An 11481-nucleotide genomic window follows, 5' to 3' on the forward strand; every position below is an offset into this window, starting at 1 on the left:
AGTTAGTTAACCATCTAGTGAAGTAAGGGTTAATCCCCAGCTGGGAGAGTTTCTCAATGATACTTGAGTGGGAGACTGTCTACAAACCCTAGGCCAGATCAAGATTGGCAGTACGCACTGACATACCTTCAATCAGACCTATCACACAGAATCAGTGGGCTTTGACAACATCACAGATCACCTATGGCATGACTCAGAACATACACCTACCTGATATGGTTGGATACACACTTCAACACACCCTCAAGATGGAATATGTTCTCATGGAAGGGTGTACATCAACATGCATCCATCTGGGTGGGGGGAAGCAGCATCTGATGCATGCATGTGTAGACATATCCTGACTCTCCTCATTTGTGAGGTAGACCAACATGTAATCATGGACCTTTTCTAAATGGACACTAGTAATATTCCGGCTGTGTGCAACAGATATGTGGGAGTTGTTAATGCTACATCCATGTCTGTTATGTCTATTAGATATTCTCAAAGAGGTCATCATCTTGTGGAACTTGACCAGGCCAAGGCATTTGACTCAAATACAAATGTGACACAAATTTCACATACAAGTATAGTAGTGTCCCTCCTTATACCTCCAACAGATGTTACAGTGTCGAGATGGTGTGCTTGATTACCCTCATAGATTGCTGACATGTCATAATAGTTGTACAAGTGTGTTCATGCATAGCCATCTATGATCACTCATAATCACATAATGTTAAGTCAGAGACATGGGATTACTGGTGGTATTATTCTGATATTGTCCATGATTGTACATGCTTCTGTTTACTGTTATCCATGTGGCTGTAACTGTTCCCAGTTGCTGAAGACGTCTGCTGACATTACAGTGATATTCAGGCAAATCACCTTGCACAGCTTCACAATATGTACCCAACCGTACTTGTATATACCATCACTGATAGATGTCCTCTACATTGTTCATGTCAGGATGCTTATATCACAAAGGCATCTCCGTTGTTATGTCACCTTGTCTGACAGTCACATAATATACATTTTCACTGTGCAATCCATACTGTACCATGTTATGTGATTAGTGCTCCTGCTACGGCTGTCTTTCATTTACATGCCATCATCTGCTGTACATTACACTGTTTCACTTGTCCTTTTTCCCTGTGTTCATTCCTACAGTTCATCTGTGTGTCCCTATTCAATGCACACACTTCCTTTAACTGTTTATTTTAAATGGCAATTCATTTACCCTTACAGATCATTTACACACGTTTTGTGCAGAATGCCTGGAATGGGATTCCACAATACTCTGCACTGTAGACACTGTCCTGTAATGTGTTTGGACCATATACTTTGCTGTATGATAAACCCTGGTAATCATTGTGGCATTTCGAGTAATCTCGCTAACTTAGTTTGCTAATAGGTAAACAGGTTTGCTATTTGTGTTGCTTTACATGGTTTCCTTGCTGGCAACACTGTTGCTACCCATGAAGTCATGCTTGTTTATATTAAAACATAGTATGTGGCACGAATATATAATTAGCTCTGCTGCTAACTGCACAAACATCTAAACTCCATGATGGGATTCTCATGACGGCTAAAATGGAGTTTATTGAACCCTGGTGTCTATCATTCTCTGAAGGATATGTTACCCTGACTACATTATATATCTGCCTTCTCTGCTTTGACCAAAAACAGTAATTTTATTTGGAACTGCATTGTGTTCTCCTAGCACAAATTCACTTTATCTGTGCACTAAATCACTTGATATTCTGCCATCTTTAAAGGTTTCCCAAGGTGAGACTATCATGAGGCAGAACTTGTTCTTTAGTATCTGTTTCTGTCTCTGCCATGTTTATATTTTGCTACTTTTCTTTATGGACCAGATGCATCCAACCTTCTTTCTTTTGCTTAGATCTTGTGTATTGTGACAGAAATACTATTACAGATCTGTTCAAGGTTAGAACAGACTACATTCTCCTTTTTGTCTGTTATGTAACTCTTCTTCTGTTCCCTTCTGTTTCAAATTTATTGAATACCACCACCATCCTCTCAACTCTTTTTTCTCCTCTAGTTTGTCCACCCTTTAGTCTCAGTATGACAAAGCACAACCCTCTTAATTTCTTTTTTCCTGACATCACTATCCCTTTGCAGGGGGTACTTAAGATCGGAACCAATCTTCATTTTTGCATTTCTCCTAAATTACAGATATCTTTTGCCTACAACATTGCCTTATTTTAGGTTTCTGAGTTACACTGACAGAAGTTGATTTAACATTCTGACCAGGTACTGTATCTCCTTTCAGCTACCTTAGTGAATATTTGTTTACTGTTATGTTCCTCCCTTTCAATACCAGGGGCGGCTTGTGCCATAGGACTGCAGGACTGCAGCCCTCCCACCTAAAAAACAAATGAAAAACAGAACAGAGAAACACAAAATCAATTCCTGGACATGTACGCATGAGCACACACTCTCAGACTGCTTTCTCAGCAGTCTAGATAGGGGGAAAGGCATCTCAGCCCCAAGATGCCCAGAAGTCTGAGCAGCGATGACGTCACAAAATGGAGGCACTCCAGACTGCAGCAGTCGCAGGCAGGACAAATTGCAGATGTGGACTGCAAGGAATACTTTGGGATGGACCAATCGTGCAAGGAATACAGGTAAAGGGGCTGCTTGGATATTGGCAGCAACCGAGCAGTAAGTGGAAGCAGTTATTTAGCTCGTCAGTGGGGCTGGGGCTGTTCGGATATCGTGAAAGCAGTTATTTAGCTCGTCGGTGGGCTGGGGCTGTTCAGCAACAATGTAAGCATGCAGAGTGTGTGTGGAAGCAGTTACAGTTATTTAGCTTGTTGCAGTTCGGCGACAAGGAGTGTGTGTGTGTGTGTGTGTGTGTGTGTGTGTGTGTGTGTGTGTGTGTGTGTGTGTGTGTGTGTGTGTGTGTGTGTGTGTGTGTGTGTGTGATGCCCCAGTTACTATATACTGGTGGCTAGAGCAGACTCATGGTGGTGAGTTAGGGAATACCTCAGGCTTGAACCCTGTACCTTGTATGCAGGTGTTAAGGGCCTGAATTCCCTACCCACCACCATTTGTAAAAAGCTTGCAGATTTTTGCCTCATATTTGATCTGTTCTGTTCCTCATAATATCTGTGGTTTCTAAATATTTAAATGTTTGATGTTTGATGATGCAGTGGTAGCATTGTTGCCTCACAGCTGTATGTTCTCAGGTTTGATTCTTGGCTGCGGTGCCTTCTGTGTGGGGTCTATATCTTCTCCCTGTGTTTGTGTGGATTTGCTTTTGTGTCCTCCCATGTTACAAAGACATATCTGCATTATTTCTTCCTGGGCCTCTGCTGAACATTTTTTTTTGTTCCAAGTCAGACTGTCCTGGTTAACAAATGTTAAATAAAAGTGGCAGGCATTTGAATTTCAGACTTCAGGTTTCTGAATGTTGAATTCCTTATATATTTGATGGTGCAGTGGTAGCATTGTTGCCTCACAGCTATAGGTTTTCTGTTTTGATTCTTGGCTGGGGTGCCTTCTGTGTGGAGTCTGCATCTCCTCCCTGTGTTTGCGTGGGCTTGCTCTGGTGTCCTAACATTTTACAAAGACATGTGTCTGCAATATTTCTCCCTGGGCCTCTGCTGAAAATTGTTTTTGTTCCATCAGAAGCAAAACTGGCAAGCATTTGAATTTCATACTTCATATTCTTCAGAAAATACATAGTAACACAACCTTTTATTCTAGCAATTTTCTAAGTTTATAAGATAAATATTTGAAATTTGTCACTATTTTTGGGACTGTATTCCCCCATTATTGGCTTTGTCCAGGTTTTTTGTGCTAAGGTTGACAGGTATGGCAAGAACTGAATTCACTGAATATGTTTGAGGGCTGTATTCCCTCATTACTGGGTTTGTCCAGGTGTTTTGTACTAAGAGGTTGACAGCTATGGTGAGAACTGAATTCACTAAATTATAGCCATTTAAGTTTCAGTCTTCCTCTCTTTCACAAAGCAGCTGATTTGCATATTGGTATGTTGCTCTGACTGTTTTGCACAGGGACCTTGGCAGTAAAATGTATGGTGGTAACACAGCATTTTTTTTCTAGCAACTTTCCAAGATTATACAAGCAATGTTTAATGTGTCCCTGGATTTGGGCTTTTGAACCCCCCCCCCCCCAATAAATGTTGGCTTTTTCCAGATTTCTTGTGCTGTGAAGTTGAGGTGCAGTTGAGTATTAAGTAGATTTTACAAGGAGCTGGGAGCTGCAGGGGAAGAGAAATTTAGTGCTGCTTATGCTGAGTTGGCTTGCATTGTTAATAGCACAACAGGTTGTGTACTTGTTGTTGATGCAGAAGGCTGTGGGTTCTACTCCCACAAGGGGTGGATGCTGCTGTACTGAGAATGTCCTCCCTGGTAAAGAAACTAGCTATGAGCTTGTTATCAGTTTGCCATCCATTTACTCTTGCAATATTACTAGCTTATCATTTTTTAATGTAATATAGGCAATGTATTCCTCAGGGGCAACAGGCACTATTTTTCGATGAAACCATGAAATATAAAGGTGTTTGCTAACAGCAACTTCTTCATTAGTTACAAATTTCTTTAATGTGAAATTATTTAGATGACTTTTACTTCAGAGATTGTGCATATTTACTGATAATGGACTGTAGAATTGTGCATATTTACTGATAATGGTGGATTGTAGAATTGTGCATATTTACTGATAATGGTGGACTGTAGAATTGTGCATATTTACTGATAATGGTGGACTGTAGAAGTCTGAGTAGACTTTTATGATGGAAATGTTCTGAACTGGGCAGTTTTGTCATTATGGGTGCATGTGTTTTGTTTCATTGCTTACTGGAAAAATGTTCAAAACAAATTTAAAACGCCCTCTAACAACTGCACTGTATTGTACAAGGAATATAATTTAGTACAATCAGGAAGGTGTATCAAAGAGCAGATGTATGTTTCATATGCAAGGGGCCTATGATTTGAAAACAGCCCAAAATTAATCTTTATCTGCCACTGGCAAAATGTATTTTCTTTGAATGTGGGTTTCAATGCTGTTTCAATGAATGTGAGTTTCAAGGGCAGAGAAGTTTTAATGCTAAGTCTGTTTTCATTGTGAGACTGCATTGCTTTGTTTAGCAGATGTCTTAGTGTTTGTGCTGTAAAATGCAAAATAAAACTTTCAAATGAAGTCCAAATCATCATAGAAGTAAAGCAGTATGCACATTAGTGTTTATGGTAAATGGAGTGAAATAGCCAAGTAATGGATCATTGGAATGGCTGCAGAGGCTCCATTCGACTATGATTTTGTGAGAGGGAAGGGCAGCAAACTCAGAGGCTCAGCTGAACCTCCCAACTGTCCAGATTTTCAAAGAATGAATAGATTTTTGCTTCTTATTTTTGGTTTGTTCCTCATAAAATTTGTAGTTTTCTGGCAAATCATTTAGGAATTAAGTCACTAAATAATGATACACTGAGTTTCAGACTTCATAACCTTCAGAAAAATGCATGCTAAAGTAAGACCTGTTATTCTATGAACTGTCTCAGTTTATACAAGAGCAATTTTAGTACTGTTTATATGTTCCCCCAATATATTTGGCCTTGTCCAGATTTATTGCATTAACAGGTTGAGAGGTGCATGCAAATAAATTGCTTTATAGAATTAGGCATAGCCAGCCTCTCGACTGTCCCTGATTTTGCCTCAAAATGGTGCTCTTCCCCCTAATAATCCCTCCGCAAAATAGCAAAATTGGAAGAAAACATGTAGGGTTTACAATTAAAAAATAACTGTAATAATCAAAGTTATAGAATACTTGAAATGCATGTAGATTATTTTATTATGTCAGCTGTTCAAGTTAGCAGTGCTAATATTAAAGTGTCCCTTCTTTGACAGGTTCCCAGCTGTATTGTGTGGCTATTTTATATTTTTGCATCACATTTTTGGTCCATTTTTCGTGGGGTTTTTTTTGGCAAATTAGTGACAAATCATTAAAGACTGAAGTTAGAAAATAATGACAGACATTTGAGGTTCAGATTTCATACCCTTCAGAAAATTCATACTAATGCAAGACCTATTCTATTATCTTTCGAAGTTTATAAGAGCAATATTTAAAAATTGTCCTTATTTTTGGGCCTTTGTCCCACTTCTATGTATGGCTTTGTCCAGATTTCTTGCTCTGAGGTTGAGAGGTAGGACAAATGTGTCAGGGCCATCACAGTCAGCCAGAGACATTTCAAATTGTGACATACCTGTTGCACCCCACTTCCCCATGTAGTGACTCTGGATGTGTCCAAGCAAGGCAAGGAGTAGTTATGTAGTGTAACATGTACAGAGTGTCCCCCCATCCAGGGTAGACACAAGTACTACAGTGGTTTTTTCATCTGTCCTTGATTTTGCAGAATGGTCTGGTTTCTGTCATATTTTTGTACTGTTGATTTATGCTTATTACTCAGAAAGTGCCTGTTACTCTGTGTTTAAGTAGCAATGCTTTAATGACCATAAGATAAGCTTGTCTGAGATCGTAAGATGCAAGTAAGCTTTAATAAGTATACTGTTAAAGAATTGCCAACATTGAAAGCCTTTCTGTTGTTGCCATTCAGATAATACTTAACTAGATAATGTATAAGCCATGGGTATTGAAGGACAGGATTACATTATTTTAAAAAGCTCATTACACTTGTTGGAGACTTCCAGTCATCTCTACAGGCTTTACTCATAAACTAAACAAAATGCCAATCATGTGTGGTCCATAACCTGTACAGTAATCCTTTAAGCAATGTATCTTGAGCTTGTTTCTTGTTTGCTTTTCATTTTTTACTTTGATCATGTTTTCCCCATGAAACAAGTAGATAGTTGTCAGGCAGCAGGTCTTTTTTGGATAAGAAACATTTTTACAAGTGGGGGTATCACAGAGATTTCTACTTTCAGCATGTTACTTGGTACTTTAATAAAGCTGAATATAATTTATAATTAGAACTGCAGTGCAAGGAGAAGTGGTTTGAATTGAGTGTTGCTTGTTTTTCTTATACTTGATTTTGACTGGCATTCCAGTAATGTATTTAAAAAGTAATTTATTTTTTCATGCCTCACAACCTTTTGTTTCCATCTAGATATTAAGTAAGCTGTCATGCAGCCAATGCATTGAAATGTTTTTATTCTTCTTCACTTATTTTTGTCTTGATTGGACTCTCATAATGACGGTTTGGCACTCAGGGCAGCGAATTTAATTAAAGTTAGTTTTTGTGGTTTTGAGCATAGCTCCTCCACTTTGTAGTTGGTCACACCCCTTCCCATTGACCCCACCTATTCAGCTGTCTCCTGCAGCTCCCCTTTGATTTGAAGTCACCAGCCGCCACTGTTCAATACCCAAACTGCTGCTTAGAATTCTCCAGTGTTAGTGGAGCAACATGCAGTACATTCACCTTTCACGCAGAAGGCTGGATGTTCTGCTCCCACACTACAGTGCTGCATAATAGAGAGTGCTCCCCCCTGAGTGTATTGTCCTTTGGATAAGCTGTTAAACAAAGGTCCCATCTGCCTGAGTTGATGGCTTTTCTGATGGGTGTAAGAGTAGGGGAAATTCCCTAATACCTTGGCCAAATAATGATAGTAATAAATATATAATATAATAATATATATAAAATATATAATATATATTATATTAAATAGTAATATAAATGCCACCTTGGATCTCCCCTGCAAAGAGACTGCTAGCACAGTGGGAATAACCATGTCAGCAAAGGATAAATAAAAAATAAATACACTTCTAAGACTTTATGTTTTTGCTTGTTGACATGTCTAGAAATCAACTCAAATTTTATATTTTCCATACTTCACAACTTTTTGCTTTATAATGCAGTCTCTCAGTAAGTGATTCTTTCTGTTTGGTTGTGCTAGTTACTTTGATTTCCTGCTCTCAATATTTCCAGTCCGAAGTAATGTTTTTACTCTCTGCTTTGTAATGTTTATGGTCTGCAGCTGTTATATCTATTCTGCTTTGCAATACATCTGGACTGAAATATCCTGTTGTGCAAAATATCCTGTTGTGCAACTCCTTTTCTTTTACAGCTTTAGCTCTTGTAGACTGCTATATCACAGCATGCTGTGTAAGTTCCATCTTCCTACATGTTTTATTCTTGCAAGCTGCCCTAATACAGGGAAAGCTGACACATATCTTTAAATGGTGAAAACTGTTCTTCACTGTATCCCCCCAGCCAATCATTGTACATTTCAAGCTTTCCAGTAGCATATCTAGATCCTTGTTGGATTCATACGCTTCATTGCATGAGTCTGGCTTTTGATCTCCCTGTCTCTAATTTGAGCAGATGCATATCTGTATGTTTATTCACTTACTACTTCCCTTCTTCACACTAATAGCATGGTCTATCAAAGATGTATCGTCTTCCCAAACCGTTTAAAGAAGGGAAACTCTTTCATAATTATCATATAATTTGTTAAATGAAGAATGATAGCAACTGGATGAAGTTCCTTCTTAAACACCATGTGTATTCCTGTTTGAATGCACATACCCCCTCTGCTGCTTTGTTAGTAGCAGTTTACTTCTTACATACACTGTGCTCTTTTATGTGTTACCATACAGCCAGAGTGTAGCACTCCTTGCAGTTCTCTGCCATCTTTTAAGATATTAAACTTAATTTTGTATTAGGGCAGAAACAGAATTCAGTTTTGACCATCTTACCACAACGTTTATCATATTTCTTAGGCACAGCATCACTAGTAGCATGCTTTTCAGATGCAATGTTTTTTACATGTGTAACAATTATACAAACCCAGGTATAACTTTCCACATTTAAATCAGAGCATATAAAAATATATTACTTTTTGGATACAGGTTTTACTAAAGTACGTTCTGTTCATTTATGTGTGTAGTTTCACAGAATAGCAATCTTTCTACTAAAGCGACAAACCTTTCAGTCTTTGGTGTCAGTCTGACATACCCAGTTTCTTAAAGCAGTAAGCAAAAATTTTTTTTTTAAGTTGCTATCATTTTGGTTTTTATTATGATGACCCTCAGAATCTATCCACAGAGAAATGACATGCTTTAAGTTAGGTAATTATCACATTACCATTTTGTTATGCCAATCACAAAACCTTTGAGTTTGTTTGTTTGAGGTAACAGCAGTTCTGGGAAGTAAAGCCTTTTTAACTTAATCATAGTCCTGGTAATCAGTCCCCTTTATGTCCATGAAGGCCATAAGCAGTTCTCCATTTAACTGGGCTAATAAAATCCTGTCCCAGTTAGCTTTATCACTTTCTCTTATGATGGCCATACCAATCAAATGTGATAAGATATGCCTGAGATCCTTTTTCCTATCAGATGTTTTAGTGGTGGCAATGTCCTTGGGGAAGCCATTCACTTGGACTCAAGTTACAACTTGTAGTAACTGCACTACTGCAGACATCTTGGCAGATGAATCCACAAAGAGGTGCACAAAAAATTCCAAACACACAGCAATGCATTACTTTTTGGAGAAATGACATTCATGTTGGCAACAATAGGTCTCAGGTCTTTGGCATTAGTAACTAGTGCCAAAATGTCAGGTGCAATCTACCACTGTCGATAATTAGTCCCTATAAAAAGTACAGTTTAATATGCAGTGGTGCAAAATTAAGTCTTATGGTTTTTAACTAAAATATACAACTAGTACCTTTAGTTCAGTCTTATATTGTTTTGAAACTATCTCAGACTGCAGCTCTCTCTCCTTCTCTCTCTGTATTCCTTCTGCCAGAAATATCTTCCAACTTCTTTTCCTAGGTTGTCTTCACCTTGGCTGGTTCTCTCTCTTTCTTCCCCTAGAACCACTGCTTTGGACACTAAATTCCCATTAACAAAGACAATCACTCTCTGCCTGAGCTTTTCTCAGCCTTCTTTTTATATTGGCTCCAAATGTTTGCGAAAAACAGAAAAAACAGTAATCCTCCAAAACACAGGTAACCTTAAGTCCTAAAGCCAACAGCCAAAACAAAAAGTCTTCCTTAACGCAGAATTTATTACTTAAAAAATAATAACAGCGTTTTCGCCACTTACACTAAAGCAGATTCATCAGAGATACAAGTGCAAGCAGTTAGTACTAACTGCTTGCACTTATATCTCTGATGAAGCTGCTTTAGTGTAAGTGGCGAAAACGCTGTTATTATTTTTTAAGTAATAAATTCTGCGTTAAGGAAGACTTTTTGTTTTGGCTGTTGGCTTTAGGACTTAAGGTTACCTGTGTTTTGGAGGCTCCAAATGTTTGTTCAGCAAACCTGTTCTTACTAGTACTCTTAAAGTAACACATACAACTGAATACAACAATGATTGCATTTAAAGCTTTATAGGTTAATACTAGGTTAACGACATCAAAGGCCTTTATAAGCCTAGCCTTGCATCCTGACCCAAATTGTGTCCCTTTGTATGTGAGGCATTTATTAGGAGGGGAGTATGTTAGTTTGTTTCTAAAGGTTACATAGGGAGTATGTTAGTTTGGGTATAGTTGCTGCCTACCTCTGTCTAACAGAGACATGGGGGCCAGACCCAGGGTCAATTTCCAATTTCTCACCCATTGGTCAGGATTATACTTAAATAGGTTTAAGGATGGACTATGCTTTACTCAAATGGGGAGCCTGTTCCAGAACATGGGGATCCTGTGAGACACATATCTGTCTTACTAGCATGCCCTATTCATGTTGCAATCAAAATTAAATCCTTGGATCTAGTGGTTTTAATGCTGATCATTATGTGGATGTGGAAACTGTCCATCAGTGCTGGATTAGAGGATGTCTTGTATGCCAGGCACAGGATTACCTCTCAGCAACCTGTAGGTGACTGAATATAGAAATAAGGTCTTAAGGTGACCAATTTATGATAAAGTGGTCATACTCTAGACTCTTTTGGTGAGGAATTTTTGTGGGTACTCTAGCAGTTGCATGTGTCTGGTCACACACATGCCAAAGGGGGCTTTATACACAATGATGGGTATGATAAGGGAAAACTTAAGTGGCACTATGACTTCCTTAGACTTTCATGCCATGCCCATACTTATAGGTTGGGTGACATAGAATGATTTTCTTACTATCTTGGCTACATATTGCTCAAAGGCCAGATTACTGTCCACATATGTTCCAAGATCCCTGACTACTGAGTCAACTCTTATAGCTGTCTCCTAGATGGAGATATTAGCCTGGGAGGTCTTATTCCCTAAATGCACTTTAATGCATTTCTTGCAATTGAGTTTTAATCTGTGTCATTGGCACTAGTCATTTGTTTGTGTGAGACTCTCTTGCAAAATGTTTGCATTGTGGGGTGAGTCTATAATAGCTCCCGATTTGCAGTCACCTTAAAGCTTGGCCAGCCAAAAGGCCTTTGACATTAGTCTTGACCTCCATGAAGTAGATGCCCAATAGGAGTGGGCCTAGTATGGAGCCTGCCAGTGACCTGTCTCTTAGTGAAGGTGGTCTCATCAATCCTAACATCCTGAGTTTTGACTGCGAGTCAGCAGATGC

Source organism: Protopterus annectens, chromosome 4.part0 (genome assembly GCF_019279795.1).
Source record: "Protopterus annectens isolate FY-2018-M chromosome 4.part0, PAN1.0, whole genome shotgun sequence".
NCBI lineage: Eukaryota > Metazoa > Chordata > Ceratodontiformes > Protopteridae > Protopterus > Protopterus annectens.